Source organism: Acinonyx jubatus, chromosome F2 (assembly GCF_027475565.1).
Source record: "Acinonyx jubatus isolate Ajub_Pintada_27869175 chromosome F2, VMU_Ajub_asm_v1.0, whole genome shotgun sequence".
Lineage (NCBI taxonomy): Eukaryota > Metazoa > Chordata > Mammalia > Carnivora > Felidae > Acinonyx > Acinonyx jubatus.
In genome coordinates, this window is record NC_069394.1 from 28,474,301 (window position 1) to 28,493,302 (window position 19,002).

Consider the following 19,002-nt stretch of genomic DNA (forward strand, 5'->3'; position numbering starts at 1 on the left):
GTTGAAGTTTTAAAGAAAGCATGCGAGGTAAATAAGAATAGAAACAACAATAATAATAGAATTCAAATTATCTTTGAAAATGCTTTAAATTGTTTGTAAGTTCGCTATTTAGCCAATTTCCTTCTAGCATCAGAACAGGTCACTTCCATTAGTTAAATACTGGGTGACTTGTTGGCTTATAATTAGAACCCTGAATAAAAGTATTTGTATCCCTAAACACTAGAAACACACGTGGCCCAGTGAGATGTAAGAAAGAAAGAAATAACAGATTCACATCACCTATTTAAAAAACGTTTTTTGGGGCGCCTGGGTGGCTCAGTCGGTTGAGCGTCCGACTTTAGCTCAGGTCACCATCTCGCGGTCCGTGAGTTCGAGCCCCGCGTCAGGCTCTGGGCTGATGGCTCAGAGCCTGGAGCCTGCTTCCGATTCTGTGTCTCCCTCTCTGTCTGCCCCTCCCCCGTTCATGCTCTGTGTCTCTCTGTCTCAAAAATAAATAAATGTTAAAAAAAAATTTTTTTTAATAAAAAACTTTTTTTTTACAGTTTGATACCATTTTTAGAAAGCTCAAAAGCAAGCAGTATTAAACAACACATTGCTTACATTTTTAGGCCCAAGTTAACTCTCAGGCCTAAGCTGGAAAATGGCTCCACTATTAAAAATCTCTCTCTCTCAAACTGAATGTGGAATTTGATTAATTTAAATGAGAATATGACAAGACTTGACTGTTTTGCCAAAAAGTCCATTAGCCTTCTGGAATTACAAGGCCCATGGTATCAGGCCAGCTCTCATTAAGAGTTGCCCAGGAAGCAGCAGCACACACACACAATGAACTTGAGCCTTGGCATTCAAAAGGTACGAATTTGAATGCCATTTCTACCAGGTACATCAGTTTGGGCAAGTTATTTCAACACTTTGAGCTTCTGTTTCCTTATCAGATGTGGGTCATAATACCCACCTCAAGCAACTGTTCATGGTTAAATGAGAAATTTTCATTAAGCCTACCACAAGTGTTTACCAACAAATACTACTGAGATGATCAGTGATTAGAATTTTTTTTAAGTTTTTTTAACTATTACTTTTTTTTTTTTTAACAAGCCACCAGAGGGTAGTAGAGAACAAATCTTGTGTATGCTTTGTTCCAGGTGCTATCTCTATGAAATTACCATGTTCTTGTCCTCATAATACATCTACCTGCCTGTTCTGTCATTCCAAAATAAATACAGAAGCTTAACGACATGGAGTATGTTTTTACTATTCATAAATATCCAGATTTTACATATGACAAGAAATAGGCTGTACTAAGTATAAGATGCTTCATTTCTGAACTATTTTAAAGGAGGTAGAGAAATATGCATCTTGCTTTGAAGTATTTTATTCATACATGGTATTTTATGTGGCTGGAGAGGTTTTACATACTAATTAAAACATGAATTACTGCGTCTTCTCTGTGGTACTACTGAAGAATACCAGAATGAAGGCGATGAAGTTTTAGTGTCCTTCTTGTTTATTTAGGGAGTACAGGTCGTTAGAGAAACAATTTCAATACATACCCTTGAAATATATCTAAGGGATTTTAATCTGCTGCATTTTTTTCACTGTTGAATGTAATGATTGTCTGTGAAAGTCAACATATCATAATGATATGTGTTATGTTGATATACCAATATGATATTGTGATGGTATATTGATTCCAGGTAAAAATGAGGTTGGGCGTTTAAATTTAAATTAGAGAGCAAGCTAAAACAAGATCATTGAGATTGAGAAGGTGGGACACAAGAAAATAGTATGTGAAACTAATCTGTTTTCCAGAGTTGCAAGCTCTTAGGTAAAGCAGATATAGATAATATTAATGGGTTTGTACTCTGAAGCTAGAGCTCATAGTATAATTTTAAATCTGTAATTTTCAGACTTTGAACAGCACAGTGGTTCTCTATCAAGTATAATTTTGTCCCCCAGAGGGCATTTGACAATATCTGGAGACATTTTTGGTTTGTCAAGCCCAGAGTGAGGGCAGGTGTGGGGGTGGTGCTACTGGCATCTGGTGAGTAGAGGCCAGAAGTGCAGGGCACAGTGTAAAGGACACAGCCCCCCACAACAAAGAATCATCCGGCCCAATATGTTAATAGTGCTGACACTCAGAAACCCTGGAATAAAGCCATGAACTTTCAAAGACTGTGTTGTGTTGTTGGATATTTTCCATTCTTATCCTGTGTCCACACTGGTCGTTTAGAGAAGAGCTCTCTGCTTAGAGGCACAGCAGGTGCCTTGGCGTTCATCTTCCCTTTTTAAAGCAGCAGATTTTTCCAGAGCTTCCATTTAAAGGATGTGCCATATTCACTTAGTTTCTGACGGGGATTAAATGTGCTTTTGGAAACTTAGCAAAAAACGTACGAGCTCTCAGTAAAGAGAATTCATAGAAAACAAAAACAGAAGAGCAGGTTTCTAGTTTTTTCTCCCCCAAATGGTCTTAGTGGATCCAAAAATGGGAAGTGCGAATAAAATTGCTTTTTTGTATTTTATGTTGAAGCATTTGGAAGGATTGGTATAATGCCTTCAGGACATGAAATCTTCAGTTACATGATCACTTATTTAGAAATGTGATGAAGTGTGAAGAAATTGTACCAGCAGGAGGAATCATTTAAAATTCTGAAAACCTGAAAAATAGTTTCATAGAACATGTATATGGTTACAAATCAGCTGGCATATATAGTAGAGCCTTTGCGTTTAACTGTCACAAAGCCACTAACTTCTCTTAACTTATTAATAGTTAAGAGAGCAAGAAGGTAATTTATTTACATTAATTAGCTAATTTGGAGGGAAAATTGAGGTTTTCGCTTTTAATCTATAATGACACCTAAATTGCCTATATCAAAACCAGCTAAAAAATAAAACATCAGTTTCAGAAACCAATAAAGCAAATGTGTCTTACCAATTTAAAGAGTTTAAAACTTTCGGTCACAGCCAGTGTTCTTAGAAACAAGTATCCAAATTGACTATTTTATTGAACTAATTTATCCTATTAGGTAGACCTGTGCTATCCAGTATTGTAGTATTAGATATGTGGCCAAAAAAAGAGAAAAATCCCAATAATTTTATGTTGGTTACATGGTGGTATGTTAATATTTTGGATATGTTGGGTTGAATAAAATATATTGTTAAGTTAATCTGTTTCTTTTTACTTTTTTAATGTTGCAGCTAGAAAATTGGAAAGTACATTTGTAGCTCATTATCTTTATTAGACAGTACTGGCCTAGACCCTTTAGGTTTTTTTTTTAAGTTTATTTATCTATTTTGAGAAAAAGAGAGAGAGCATGTGCAAGTGGGAGAGGGGCAGAGAGAGAGAGAGAGAGAGAGAGAGAGAGAGAGAGAATCCCAAACAGGCCCTGCAGTATCAGCACAGAGCCTGACACAGAGCTTGAACCCACAGACTGTGAGAAGATCATGACCTGAGCTGAGATCAAAGTCAGATACTCACCAAGTGAGACATTCAAGTGCCCCTCAAGTGTTTTTTTTTTCTTTTTACTCTTCAAGGTTTAATTAAGTAATCAGTTTCATGATCAAATAAGCATTTGAGAAATTGTGATTATATGAGAAGAAACGTATATATAGTTTGCTAATCATTCTACTATGTAGCATCATTTACATAGCGTTAACCTTTAATTTCCTAATTTCTACTCTGCAGGAACCTTCTGCTTCTCCCAAAGAGGTTCTTCCAAACTTCCCTTGAACACCTTGGGCTCTCTCTCCTGTTTTTACTCTCACAATGTGCCCTTTGTCAATCTTCAAGATCGAACTCAAAACATCCCTTTTCCATAATGGTCTTTCCCAACTATGAGTGGTCTCTCTCATTTCTGAAATCTTCAGCACTTACTCTGTACTGGCCTTTCCTGAAGTATGTTTCTTCTAACACTGGGACTGCCAGAGTATGGTTTTCTAAGGGAAAAAAAGTACCATGGTCAAATGAGTTAGGGAAATACTAGATTAAACACAGTCAAATTCATCTCTTTACTACCCTGGATTGAGAACTTTTAAAGGGCCACTTGATATACGACATTTCCCAGTCCTTGCTGACAATGGATGGAGTGCATTTTTTTTCTCCATGCATTTCACAGGACTGACGTACTAGCAACACGCTCTGAGAAATAATGCCTATACCATGAATCAGCACGTACTCTTTTGCGGTTTTGTTTCTCTTGATTTGAGCCATTATAGAATTTTAGTGAATGAGAAATCATTTTGGTCAATGCTATGCAAAATTACAAATTACCTGTTGATTTAGCTTCATATATTAAGGGGTCATACTACATGTGTATTAGTCCTGTTAGTGGTAATAGCAATACTAAGTGGACATTACAATAAACCAAACCCCATAGTTCTTACTTTCAAATTTAAACTCTAATTAGTGGTAGAAGTATAGGATAATCTGCAACATGTTCAATAAGGAAAACCGTCAGCAACACTAAACAAAGCCAATAAGTACCTCAAGTATTTCTTTAAGGGCATAAGGGGTAAATTACTGCAAAAATATAAGCTAGAGGTCAAGTAAAAGACTAGAAAATAAGAGTGAAAAAGAGAACTTTAAAAATATACTAGGGAGAAGGAAAGACAACGATGTAATAAAGTACTACCAGAAATATTTTAATTAAATGACACTGGAAAAAAAAAAAAAAGAAAGAAAGAACTTCTATCAAATATTGGTTTGGTCATATATTAACTCTAACTTATTTTGTCAAAAATATGCACTCAGTGACCAAATTCAAAAGTGTAATTGATTTATTACTGTTGTATGTACGTGCATTGACTAATCATAATAACATTTAAGCCAGCTATGAGTTAAATGTGATAGATGATGCCTAGGAAATGTCATGTTAGGTTTAATCCAGAGACAATCCTATCCATTTCATACTTTATTGTCCCTATCAAAGTCAGTCCTACCTCTGCCCTATTCCCTTGTTTTTATTCATATATTTTTTTATAAACTTGATTCCCAAATAAGATATGAGTGAAGGGGACAGAGAAGAGACTCTGTATTTCTAGTGCCTGGTACAATTCACTTGATATTTGCAGAATCCTCGGCAGTGGTATTAAGCATTGTGTTAAAGAAGAGGGTAGCTCTTTTCTTGATTTCCATCTTAAAAATCAAGAGCGTATCTGAAGATCCAAGTTTCCCTTAATAACCCAGGATAAATATCACCTGAGACTTTTTCTATATTGTAAAATATTTGAATTGACCTCAGATCAACAAGTACGTGTTTATAATCTATTTACTGTGTTTGGGCCAGATGCTTTGGGAATGTAAAAAGAAAAGAAAATGACTGCTTCCTTTGCATTGAGGGTTGAGAAGAAAAGACAAAGAGATATTAAGAAACCAATGGAGAGTGAGTGCTAAGTTCTGTGGAACAAATACTTCCATTCAGAAAAGGGGAACTGAAAGTAGGCTGGAATAACCAAGGAATTGGCAAAATAAAGCCAACCTTGAATGCTATTAAAACCAGAAGCATGGGGGGCGCCTGGGTGGCGCAGTCGGTTAAGCGTCCGACTTCAGCCAGGTCACGATCTCGCGGTCCGGGAGTTCGAGCCCCGCGTCAGGCTCTAGGCTGATGGCTCAGAGCCTGGAGTCTGTTTCCGATTCTGTGTCTCCCTCTCTCTCTGCCCCTCCCCCGTTCATGCTCTGTCTCTCTCTGTCCCAAAAATAAATAAACGTTGAAAAAAAAATTAAAAAAAAAACAAACCAGAAGCATGGTTTACATTATGTTCTGGTAGACCTCAGAGAACCCAGGAAGATTTTTGAGGAGAGAGCTCACAAGATGAGTCCTATGGCAAGATGAGACTCCTACAGCCAGTATGAAAAGAGAGCAGGGAGAGGCAGGGAGAGGAAGACCACGTCAGAGATTGTTGGCGTTAGCCTAAGTTGAAAGGATGCATGTCTCTAGGGCAGTGACCACGGGACTAGGCCAGGAGCAGCTTTTGAGAGAAGAACTGATAGGACTTGGTGACAGAGTGGAAACAGACAATAAAAATATATGGCTGAGATGGCAATAAATGACCCCAAGTTTTTGAGCACAGATAAAAAATAATAATAGCCAGTGTTCTTGAGTATTTGCTCTGTGCCAGGGTTTTATGTGCTTACCATGGGTTTTCCTAAATTTCATGAGGCATTTATTGATGTAAGTACTAATATTTCTTCTTTTTTATAGGTGAGGAAACAAATTCATAGAGAAAATATAACTTGAGCAGAAATTTTAACCCAGGCAGCCTAGACTCAAATCCCATTCTCTTCCTGTCTGTGCTAATCTCTGTCTCATGTCCTAAAGAAATGAGGGAGACATAGATAAGTTTGGGATGAGGAGCTAATTTGAAGAGAGTAAGAAATGACTTACATTTGAAATAAAGTTTGGGTGTGGAATAACAGTATTTGCAAGTAGACGTGTCCAGGTGGGATTTGGAGATGAAAGCTGTCAGCTTGTACAAGGTGGAAGTCTTAAATGTGAGAGCACACATTACAGAGATTTTGAAAGTTCGCTGGAGAAAAGAATACATCAGAGACATCAAAGACTGCATTTTTGCATAGATATTATTTCTCGCAGGTAATGAATTTGATAAGGTTGTATATTGGTCTTTAATTCTATATGACCCTAGACCAGCTCTACAAACTTCTTTGATCCCATACCTCTAAGACACAATTTTTGAGCATACACCCTTATGTATGTAACTTATTCTCTACTGTTTTCACTTGATAATGTAGCTAATGATGGGTTCATACTGGGAGATAAGGCAGGCACTATCAGCAGGAACTTCAACCTGCAGTTCTTTTGCAGAATACTTTTTAAAGCCATTTCTCTATTTCATTGAGTTAAAACTCTTCTGTATTATCCAGGCACATGTAAACTACACCCGGTTACTATTACAAATTATAGATCGCTCCTCCTCAGTGCATTTAGATAGGTGGCGCCAAACATCTGATTTAGGAACTAAATTTTGGCACTGTTTCATTCCACCTATTAAATATCATAATGTTTTATTTACCTCTTGCCACTCTAGCTTTGCCACCACCCCCCATCATTTCTTTAGCTGTCCTCCACCTGACCAGGGAACTTCTCTGTACCTTGGAGACCAATGACTTTGTCTTAACTTCTCAAGGGTCAGAAGGTGCTTCTTCAATAGTCCTATTCCAGCACCTGCTGAGTAGATGGGTGTGAGATCACTGTATCTGTACACTGTATAGTGTACATGCTTCTGTCCAAAATATTCTCCATCTTTCCCTTCCCAGATTAGAGGCCTTGGAGATTTAGTTTCCTTATGCAACATCCTCACTTTTTTTTTTTTTACCATCTTAGTTTCCCTTTCTCCTTTAAATCATTTCAGCTTAAACTTTCTCCTGTTTTATCTCATGGTTCTTGGGGTAGGATGTTGAGAATTTCATAATTATTTTCAGAGTAAGCCACTACAGAGTTGTATGTGGAAAGATCTACGTTCTCTGTACGTTTCCAGAATTTCCTTTGAGAATACCCATAAATTTTTAGTTCCATTCACTGTGAAACGAGTACCTGCCTTTTATTTGTCAAAAGTTAAAGTAGTGACACAGTCAGAACTTCTCCATCATTTGCTCAGTGTGAAATAATTTGGAGATAAGAGTCAAATGGTAATGTCAGAAACATTTACTAATCCTTGTCAAATGAGCAGAAAATAACATCAGTTAATGTGTCTTATTTTATTTTTACTCAGGTTATTGCTTTTATCTTATTTCTAACTTCTGTTTTTTCTTGTTGATCATGTTATTGTTTTCTTAAAACTTGAATTAAAGGTTTTCCTATGCTTGGGCACTAATGATCTCACCAATAGGCTGGCCACACTACACTTGGAAATATATTCTCATTTGAGACTTGGAAAATAAACCTTTGCATTGAAAAATCAGACAATAGTTGGGAATCCTGATTGGATTATTTGAGATCCCGACATAGTTAAGTACACGTCCACAAAGTTTCTAATGTACTCATCTTTCCAATACTTATAAATAATCAAATGACATTAAAATCATTTGTAATTTCTACCATAGTTCTGATGGAAGCAATTTATTATAATTGTGAATAACTGTGGACCAGCTTTATTCCTAGCCTCACAAGAAAAAGGGCTTTGACTTTTTGATTTACAAACAAACAAAAAAATATGGTTCTGGTTTTATTTTAAACTTTAAATCAATGTGGAAAGATATCTATCTATTTCTTATTAAAATAAATGAAGCCAGGGGCGCCTGGGTGGCTCAGTCGGTTAAGTGGCCGACTTCGGCTCAGGTCACGATCTCACAGTCCGTGAGTTCAAGCCCCGTGTCGGGCTCTGTGCTGACCGCTCAGAGCCTGGAGCCTGTTTCAGATTCTGTGTCTCCCTCTCTCTCTGACCCTCCCCGCCCCGTTCATGCTCTGTCTCTCTCTGTCTCAAAAATAAATAAATGTTAAAAAAAATAAAATAAATAAAATAAAATAAATGAAGCCAAATGGATATTGCCACATGATGGCTCAGAATTAGGTATATTTTAGACTCATTTCATCAGAGCTATTTGGCTAATTGACTAACTGGCTGCTTGCTTCATAAACATTACAGCTGATATAAGAGCAAAACCAATTTTTTTTGTTCTTTTCCATGCAGCATTTGTATTTTCACAAGACCAGTATACTTAGGAGTTTAGCAGTGTAATTTTTTAAAACTGACTTATGCAACCATTTTACAAAAACACCCACCTCAGTCTCTAAAACTAATTAATGATAGTAAATATGTATTTTTCCCTTCTCATACTGTTACTAGATTGCACCTATTTACGAGGAACTGCAAAAGGGCTATAAGGTTTGGAAGAGAGGGGGAAGTCTAAGTGAAAGCAGAAGGGAACGAACAACAAATAGCACTTATTGTTTAAAGTTTAAGTTTAAATATGGCGAACAGAGGTGAAGAGCCCCTATGAATCTAGCAGTGGAGCTTTGGTTGGTAAAATTTATTGTTCTCTGTGTACAAAAGAAGAAATTCAAATTGAGCCACTCTGAAATACATTCTAACATTCTGTGTTCCTCGTTGAAAAAAGGACAGCATAAATAAACACCTAGGCAGGGAAATGCAACAAAGGGTTATCAGCTTTGAAAAGTCCCTACCCTGTTACAATGGAGAACTTCAATTTGACAATCCTGAATACAAGTCTTACAGGTGCCGAAGCAAATAAGAGGTAGCAGATTGTCACGTTGTTTGCTGTTGCCTACACATTAGCCAAACTGGAAATTCCCTTGGGTAATTTTCTCTCATTGCCCAACTACAAGTCCATCGTGGAGCAGACTTGGGGCAAGACTACCCTGCTGAAAGTAAACATAAGTCTCACCCACATCATTGGAAAAGCCGTCAGACATGATCTCATGATCACTGTTCAGCAAACCCAGTACTTTTCCATTGGGTCCAAAAACAAGTGCTAGTGCCTATAAAATGAAGTATAAGTTCTGTGTGGGTAAGACTCCTTTGCCAAATTTTAAATTATTGAGCTTAAAAGAGGCCAAGCAGACGAATACAGAGATTTGAGGAATAATTCTTTTTTTTTCTTTCCCTTTTTTTTCTTTTTCTTTTTTTTTTAATTTTTTTTCAACGTTTACTTATTTTTGAGACAGAGAGAGACAGAGCATGAACAGGGGAGGGGCGGAGAGAGAGGGAGACACAGAATCTGAAAGAGGCTCCAGGCTCTGAGCTGTCAGCACAGAGCCCGACGCGGGGCTTGAACTCACCGACCGTGAGATCATGACCTGAGCCGAAGTCCGACGCTTAACCGACCAAGCCACCCAGGCGCCCCTGAGGAATAATTCTTAACACAGACTCAGTACTTGGAGTAGATGTGAAAACAAGCATATTAGTTTAGTGGGTGACACTATTAGCTCTAATCTCTAAATGAAGAGAGAAGTTTCCAACCTGCTCAAGCAGGAAATGCCTTTCCTGGTTTCAATACATTGTCTTCACCACTTAGAGAGCTAGCAGCTGTGAACACGTTGAAAACACTGGCTTTGTTGACATTTTTGCCACACTTCTCTTTATAATTTTTATCAAACAACCACTGTTTGTTGAATTAAAAACTTTAGCAGAATTTGTGGAAGACGGTCTAACAACACTAAAGAATACCGACGGGATGCACTAGTTACAGCATAGAAAACAGGGCAGGCAAAGCCTTTTTCTTGTGTTACTGCCTCAGTTTAAAAGCCTGGTCACTGAGAAGATCAGAAGTCCAGTCCTACAAATGAGAAACCAGAGCTTCCTGAAGATGTTGACTAGTCTAAACTTTGTCCTATACTTTCTTCTCCTCATTGAGGTATTAAACCTACTCTCCAGATAGTGTTGCCTTTCTGAGGGACAGTGTGATCTGCTCTCTGTCACTTGTTTCTTGACAAGTGCTACCTCACTCTCAAGAGGATCTATAAAGGGACCTTGTGCGGTGCACTCAGTGATGTACTAATGAATACAGAAAGAAACCCAAAAGTAGCATCTTTCAGTAGGATCAGATTAAATGAGGGATCATCTATATTGTGATTAAAATTTTTAGGGAAAGAGACCTCGTTTATACTCATTTATACTGATAAGTATAAATGCTTTTATACTGATGCTATTCAAATCACATTTTGGGGGGCTCCATAAAGAAGATGCATCTTAGTGTTTAAAATTATTGGATATAAATTACGACCCACAAATGAGCAAGCCTTAAATATGCAAAGAACTCGAAGTGTCTATTAATCCCTTTGAAAGGCTCCTACAATTAAATCATGTGGATGCTTCCCGGTTGGCTAGAGAATGGGATTGCTCAAAGGTTTCAGGTTGAAAAGCCTCCCGCAGCTCTCTAGGCCAGAAATTTGGCAGCGGTGCTGAAAAACTACAAAGACAAATTTCCAAATATTAATCATACGATTTGTATTCTGCAGTCATTTCCAGTTTCAATGGCAACAGTGGAAAGGAAAGGATGAAGTCAGGTTACAGGAATAAAATACTTCAGCAGGGCTTGAATATCTAATGCACATTTCTGCAGAAGGCCCAGTGTCAGGACTATGTAACACAGACCTGCTGTCAACCTTTTCTTTCTTTTCAAGCTCACCAGAACAAACAAATTACCTTTAGGCAAAAGACCCTCAGAAAACCTCAGGTGTGAAGAAGAACCATATTCTTCTAATACAAAAAAGGAAGCAGAATTTTCTACTCAAATTCTCTCTGTAAATCGCCATTATCTCTAACTCTATTTGTAAATTATGGAGACGGGACTGGTTTGCAGTAAAGTGTATTAACAGAAGTATTCTGGCAAAATAGAATGAAAAAGTGAGTACGCTTCTTATCATTAAGGGGTTGTTGTGTGTCCATTTAGGTGTGTTTTGTTTTTGTTTTTAGAGAAAGTGTGCAAGCAGGAGAGAGGGGCAGAGAGAGAGAGAGAGAGAGAGAATCTTAGGTAGGCTTCACACTAGGCCTCAGTGTGGAGACTGATGTGGAGCTTAATTCCACGACCCTGGGATCATGACCTGAAGCAAAATCAAGAGTTGGATGTTCAACCGATGAGCCACCCAGGTGCCCCAAGTTTTTAATATGTATAGAAATAGCAGTGCTCTATGGAAAAGGGATTCATGGGACTCAACCAAGGGGAAGAAAGATTTGCTGTATTTTCACTTGACCACATTTCTTGATTTCGGAGAAAAAAATACACATCTGTCCAGCATTAATAAATAGTATCATTTTGTCATGTTTATGCTTGCATTTTTATTTTTGCTTTATCTTCAAATGTTGTTTAAAGGTGGAAATTGAAGTTATTAATATTAAGGTCATGTCATTATCCCATAAATGTAAAATGATCATATTTTATGTTATTATTTAAAAATTGCCCAAAAGGATGCAGCATGGCAGCATGGTTGGATGGGGTTCATTGTTCTGCCTTTATTTTCCATGGCCAGGCAACAGTCCCAGGATTGTTGAAGGCACAGAGTAAAATTTAAAAATTATATCTATTTCGACTGCCAAGCCAAAATAGCCAAATGTCCACTAATATTTACCAGGGTTCTTGGCACATACCAAGGAAAGGCTCAGTTAATATTTGTTGAATAAATAAAATCAGTTATTTATAAAAAGCCTGGAATTCACAGGATAGGATTTATAACAATGAAAGTGTAACTCTGTAAGGCAGTTCTTAGGTGAATATTACAGAAACTGCCTAATTTTTATTTGCTTCAGCTCCACTGTGATTTTAAAAAATACCATTTCAGATATCTGTTATTGCATAATTAAAAGCCAAAAATGAAAAACAGAAGATTCTTAAGTCTATATTTATTCTCCATCTGCAGCGCTTGATGGTCCTTTCCCATAGAAGTGTTTCTGAATTTAGAACTCTGGGGAGAGAACTACTGGCTTTAAGGTAGACAGAAAAAAAGTTGTAATTTATATGCAGAAATTATACATGTTTACTATGAGAAATGCAAGCACATTGGTTTTAACAAACTCACGCTTCTATACTTAGCATCTCAAACATTAGGAAACCTTCTGCTCTCAAGTGTATATAAGAAGGGTTTATATTGTGGGATGTTCTAGTATTCTCTTGTCCCAGTAACTATTTATTATAAATTTTCCAAGTTTCAACATAGATCTACTTAAGGCATTTATACAGTTGAAAAAGTTGCATTTTCCTGAGTTTATTATTTAAAAAAAAATACAGCAATGCAACCATATGAGTATTTAAAAATATAAATGCCATTGTCTTTTTAAAAAATAAATCCTCATCTAAAATTGTTTTCTATTTTAATACTAAAAGTCAAATAAATGGTAAGGAGGAAAGGAGGGAAAACTATAACAAGGAGTCAGGGGAATACTTTTTCAAAGAGCATGCTATGAATTCTCACTTGAGAGAAGTGAGTCTATTAGAATAATGAAGCTAAGATTAATATTTTATAATAAATAGGATGAAACATATGTATTATCTCTGGCAGAAGCTTTTCAAGTTATACTAATTTGGAAGTCATTATTTCACTTGATCACTAAAAAGTTCTTTTGAATTGCCCTTCAACTCATGTTACTAGCCCAAAAGCTAACACAGCTCCCATGTTCATCTTGTCTTTAATATGGATTTATCTTTCCATAATACTATCCACCCGTATGGTTACAGCAGAAAGCATTTTCAAAGCCAGAAATCATTCTCTTCTATTTCACACTCAAGACTGGAGTAAATTCATGACTCTAACAAGTCATATTTTTCAATGAATCTCTCTGAAGGGCAATAGTAACCAGATGGTGGTGGTGGGAGATGGAGGTTAGAGATTGGAAAGTGTTGTAGGTGGAAGAAACAACATTTGTGAAAGTCAAAGGTAGAATACAAGGATTAGATCATGAGACCTTGCAAGCCATATGTTAGTGTATGAATGTTATCTTCAAGGCAATGGTGAGCATTGAAAGGCCTCCACTGGGCCAGGAGATGCAGGGTGGGGTAGAGAGTGATCAGATCTGCACTTTTAAGAGATCACTGTGGCTACTGTTTAAAAATGTACTGAAGGAGACAAGTCTGTAGGCCAGGTTAGAAATCCAGACAGGAAAAGATGTAAAGAAATGAACATGTTTTAAAGATAATTAACAGGTAGAAAAGCTATGACTTCAGTTCCAATTAGTTGTAAAGGAGAAGGAGAAGAGCTCAGAGTACCACCCAGCTTCCTGGGCCTGCAGGATAATAGCATTTATTAATATAGAGAACACAGAAGGAAGATTAGCTTTTAGAGGAAATATGATAGATTCAGTTTGGAATATAGTGAGTTTGTGGACTCTATAGCATACAAAACTCAAGATACCCAGATGGCTAATGGGATAGTCATGCAATAGAGATGTGAATTTGTAGAATTTATGGAATATCTGCCTATAAGTAATAATTGAAGCAATTAAAAGGAAAGATATTACTTAGGGAGGGAAGGTAGGATGAAAATATGAGAGGGTCAGAGCTAGTAACTGAGGAACATCAACATTTAAGGAATGGCCAGAAAGGATACAGAAAAGTGGGGAAAAAACAAGAGGGCTGAGTTACAGAAGGAAAGCAGTTTTCAAAAGTGTGGGAGTGTTTATCCTAAAGCCTGTTGAGAGGTCAAGATTAAGATAAAAACTAGCCATTAGATTAAACCAAATGGAGGTAATTTTTTACTTTGGGCATGAGCTCTTGACAGAGTGGTGGTACATCCATGAGTAGAGTGAAAGGGCAAGGAGAATGTGAGACATGAGAACATAGACTCTTTCAGGGGTTTGATGATGAATTGGGAGAAGCTACTGGGTAGTACTAGAGAGATATAAGAGTTTAAGAAAGTCATTTACTTAGTTGGGAAAGGACTCATCATGTTTAAATGGTGATGTGAACTCTCTGATAGAAAAAGTAAGTTAAAGTTATCAAAAATAATAATAGCTAATAATCACAGTGAACAGCCATTGAGTGCTTGATGTACCCTAGGCACTCTTCCAAGTTCTACACATGTATTAACTCTTCTGATGTTCATAGTAACCCTATGAGGTAGGTACCATGGTTGCCCCATTTTATAGATAAAGAAATAGAAACCTGGAGTCTTAGAAGGACTAACTGATGGGATAACTTTAAGATGTGGAAAAAGTGGGACTCAAAGCCCAAGTAAAAGAATTACCCTTGTACAGAAGAGGGATAACTTCCATTCTGAAGGACCAGAAATGGAGAGGTTGGGGTGGAAGCAAGTGAATTTGTAGGTTTGGAGGCAAGAGATTGAGACAGCTCTCTTAATAGCTTTTATTTTGTTAGTCAGGAGATAAGGGCATCTGAATAGCATGAAGGTGGAGTTGGTAGGCCAGTAGATTTAAAGTGTGGGGGTTTCAGATAGACCCTGTGGAAAATAGGAGAGCATGCTGATGAAGGGCCTTAAAATGATTGCCAGGCAGCACTGAAGTCCCCCTGCAGCTGGAGAGCAAGTCTGGCTGTGTCATCCATCTGCAGGCATGTGGGGCTTACCGCCTACCCTGTGCTCAGCTTCAGGTCAGAGGAGAGGTAGTGCTGTTAAGAGTATCAAAGGGGTGTCTGGGTGGCTCAGTCGGTTACACATCCGACTTTGGCTCAGGTCATGATCTGATGGTTCTGTTGAGTTCAAGCCACGCATCTGGCTCTGTGCTGACAGCCTGGAGCCTGGAGCCTGCTTCCGATTCTGTGTTTCCCTCTCTCTCTGCCCCACCCCCACTCACACTCTGTCTCTGTCTCTCAAAAATAAACATTGAAAAAAAATTTTTTTAAAGAGCATTCAAGAAAGATCCAGGAGTCTTGGCCTTGAGTCCACCATGAAGTTAGAAGATCTTGGAGGCAAACCAAGCAGGTAGGGGGTATGGAAGAGGTGAGGGATGTAGATCCATTTGATAGGCACTTGCTTGCACCCTCTTCAGATGTAGAGTTTAATTAGGAATGGATTGTGTCCAAAGATTTAAAAAAAAAAAAAAAAAGGAATGGATTGTGTCCAAAATTCTGAGATCTATTTTTGATCTTTGAAACAGTAAATGGAAACTCTGTACTTCCTGCTTAATTTTTCTGTAAACCTAAAACTGCTAAAAGATGGAGTCTAATAATTTAATAAATAGATCTGGAAATATAAAGGGTAGGGAATATCTGAATATGACTTACAAATATGACTTCCCTTGCTTGTCTACAGTGGCTCAGCAGATAAAGAGAAGAAAAGCATTTGGAACTATTTGTATGTCAGACCACAAAGTACATACTCATTATCATGCCCACGTATTCAGTTATGTGTAGCCTTAAACTTAAGAAATTTTCTGTAAGTGATGGAAGTTTGAATAAGGCCACTGTTAAGGTGTGTTATGAAGACTTGGTAGCAAACCAAAAGGAAAGACTTTACCTGTCAGGAAACAATTCACTAATGAACCAATAGGTGGCAGTATAACACGGTGTTCTTGAAATTTTAAATAATATTGCTAATTAAAATATTGATTGAAGCACCAGATATGTGCTTGATGCTGTATTAGGTAATCAAAACTCTGAAACAAACCCTTTTCTTCCAGAAGATTACAGTCAAACAGTAAAGATTCAAGGGGAAACCTAAAGCTTCTCTCTGTATCAGTCCATCCTAGGCCAGTATGTAGAGTAGCAGGTCTCTCCAAGTAAAAAGAAGAGTGGGGGTGGGGGAGGGGGGAGAGGTGGGAATGAGGGAGTGAAGGGCTAGGAAGGGGAAGGAAGGGGAAAAGAGAAAACAGAAGAGGACAGGAGAGAGAGAAAGGAACTCTACATGGGCCAAAGTTATAATAGGACCTATCTGTCCTTTGAAATTCGTTTTAAAACACCCCTGGAAGCCTCAGACCCCAGACTAATGGGGATACTGGCAAGCCCTCAGGATATTGATCTATCAAGATGCTAACACAGTGAGTAGTGTAGCAGCTTATGGCCATGCCCATATCTTCTCTATTGGGCTGTGAGATACTTGAGGACAGGAAGCTGTTCATCTTTGAATACTCTGGAAACAGTATCTGAGCCAGTGTGTGGCTCAGAATAGGAATGGAATAAACACGGATGGATGGATGGATGGATGGATGGATTGTTGGATGATAGGTATTAGGTCATTTATCATGCCTTCCACCTTTTTAATCTTATTTTGGGAAGAAAAGTCCTGTCAGCATCTTTTCCCATGAAAAATTAATTTTCTTTCTATCTCATAAGTCACCTGAGGAGAAACTTTAGTGTATGTGCTCCTGAAGCAAGCACTTGGGGAAAACCTTAGTGCTTCCCTTTAATAAAAGTTAAAATAAAAATCTTCAGGATAAGGAGAATATGAAAAAAGCAAGCAGGAGATAGAAATGGTGGTTGATCCTGAGGGAGAGAGGGTACCTATTAAGCTCTACCATGTGCCCAACATAAATGATAGGCTTTGCAGTTATTCTTATCTAATCCTTACAATAGCACTATGAAGTAATTACTGTTATTAAGTCCATTTTATAGGTGAGAAAATGAGGATCAGAGAAGTTAATTTCCCCAAAGACATTAACTTGTACAAAATGTTCTTTCTTCTTTCTGTCCTTCCCTCCCTCCAGCCTTTCCTCCCTTCCTCCCTCCCTCCTTTCCTTCCTTCTTTCCTTCCTTCCTTCCTTCCTTCCTTCCTTCCTTCCTTCCTTCCTTCCTTCCTTCCTTCCTTATTTTAATTAATATGCACTTATCATATGCTGAGTCCTAGAGGGGTTAAGGTAATCTAAGGCTACCCAGTCAGAAAGAGGCAAAGAAGGGCCTGTGGGACAGGAGAATCCATGTCCTTTATTAAACTACTTTCTTTTCAATACAGATGTCTTTGCAGACTTCAGGAAACTCATTTCACTCTCCTGTTATCCCTTGAATCAGCATCATATCATGGCAGGCCACTAGCTGGGCTTCTATTTGAAAGGGACACAGATGTTTCTCTACCACCCTCTGAGTTGAGGTCATTCTCAAGCCTTGAATTTGCTAATTCTCCATCATATTGCTGGCAGCTCTTCATGAAACATTTGGCTGGTCCAGCAACCACTAGGGCCAGGAACCTGGGAAGATACCCTTGAGCTTCTGAGTGTCTGGCTGCAGCCCCAGCTGTTTGTCAACAATGGTAAGGAGGACCAAGAGCCTAATATCCTGTATTAGTGCCCAATCATAGGAAAACAGAGGGGAATGACTTCTGGGAAAACAATGGGCATGGGAGCTTACCACAGCCATCCAGAAATAGCCAGATGCGATGGCCTCAAGAGGCCCCAAGTGAGAATTTTATTCTCATTTCAACAGTCCTGTTTTTGATTCACAATAGATAAGCCTGAAAGCAAATACACAAAAATGCTAACAGAAGGAATATGGATAACTGATGTTAGGGCAATGAGATGGTGAGTAATATTTTTCTTTTCCCAAATTTTGATGATGTGGTTTTTATATCTTTAAAAAGAAAACATTAAAGCTATCTTTAAAGAAAAAGTACTTCTCTTCCCCTTTGATTAAACAGTATTATAGAAATAGCTAAAGAGGACACATAGGCAGATGAAACAACATTGGCTAGTTTCCCAAATTCTGGATTTATTTTTCTGCAGGAAAGTGGCTACAACTACATAACAGGGGCTAAATTTACTCATTAGGTCACAGGATTTCAGGTGATGAGGGAAAGGTGTTCACAGCAGTGTCCTAGGAGGACTCTCAAAAGTATAACTGGCTTGCTTGGTGCTTCAAGATTTCCCCTGGACTCCTGCAGTTACCATCACAGGAGTTGGCCTCTAGGGGTGCTCTGCTCCATTTTGCTATACTGCTCTGGCCCCTTGAGTAGACAATCTCAAAATCCTTCCCCACTCCCCCATCTTTTAGCAGAAATAAAGGCAAAATTTCAAAAAAGAAGAAGGAGAAGGAGAAGAACATTTACTAGAAAGCTAAATGGAAAGATCATGGAAATAAACGATATAATGGAAAACAGGTTCTTTTATCTTAATGTAACTCAAATCTAGCCACAGATCTGCTTTCTAGGAACTTAGATCATACATTTCTTTTCTAAACCTAGACTGGTGTGGATGCTGCATGAATCCTCCAGAGCCTCCAGCCTGGGGTACCTGCTCTGCCCATTCCATGTGTGAAAAGACTCTCAGCCTCATCTTCTCTCCAGGTCGCTGCTTCCCCGCCCTGGGCTCAGGCAGCTTTCAACAGCCTGTGCTTCTCATACTTTCTGGTCTCTTGGTCTCCTAAGAGTGGAAGGTGATTTTCTCTCCACCCAGAATTCAGCCTCTGGATTTAGGCCTTCCTATGTCTACCTTACAGATAACTTTCTTTGCCCTTTCTGTAAATCTGTAAGACCCACACATCTTGCTGTCTTGTCCAGTCATTTGAAGCTTTTCATTAGGTAAATGTCAAGACTCAGTTTCTCCTATTTGGGTGACAACCTTGACACTCACACTTTCTAGAGCATCTTAGTTTTAGTTGTTTGAATCTACTGCCCCGATAAGTATACACATACTTGTCCAACCACGTGTCCCCAATTT

General features: G+C 38.2%; 1 protein-coding gene across 1 annotated transcript in view; it reads left to right on the forward strand.

The window, feature by feature from the left end:
• Window positions 1–19,002, forward strand: part of SYBU (syntabulin) — a 111,400-nt gene that overhangs the window by 15,272 nt on the left and 77,126 nt on the right. The window lies entirely within an intron of this gene.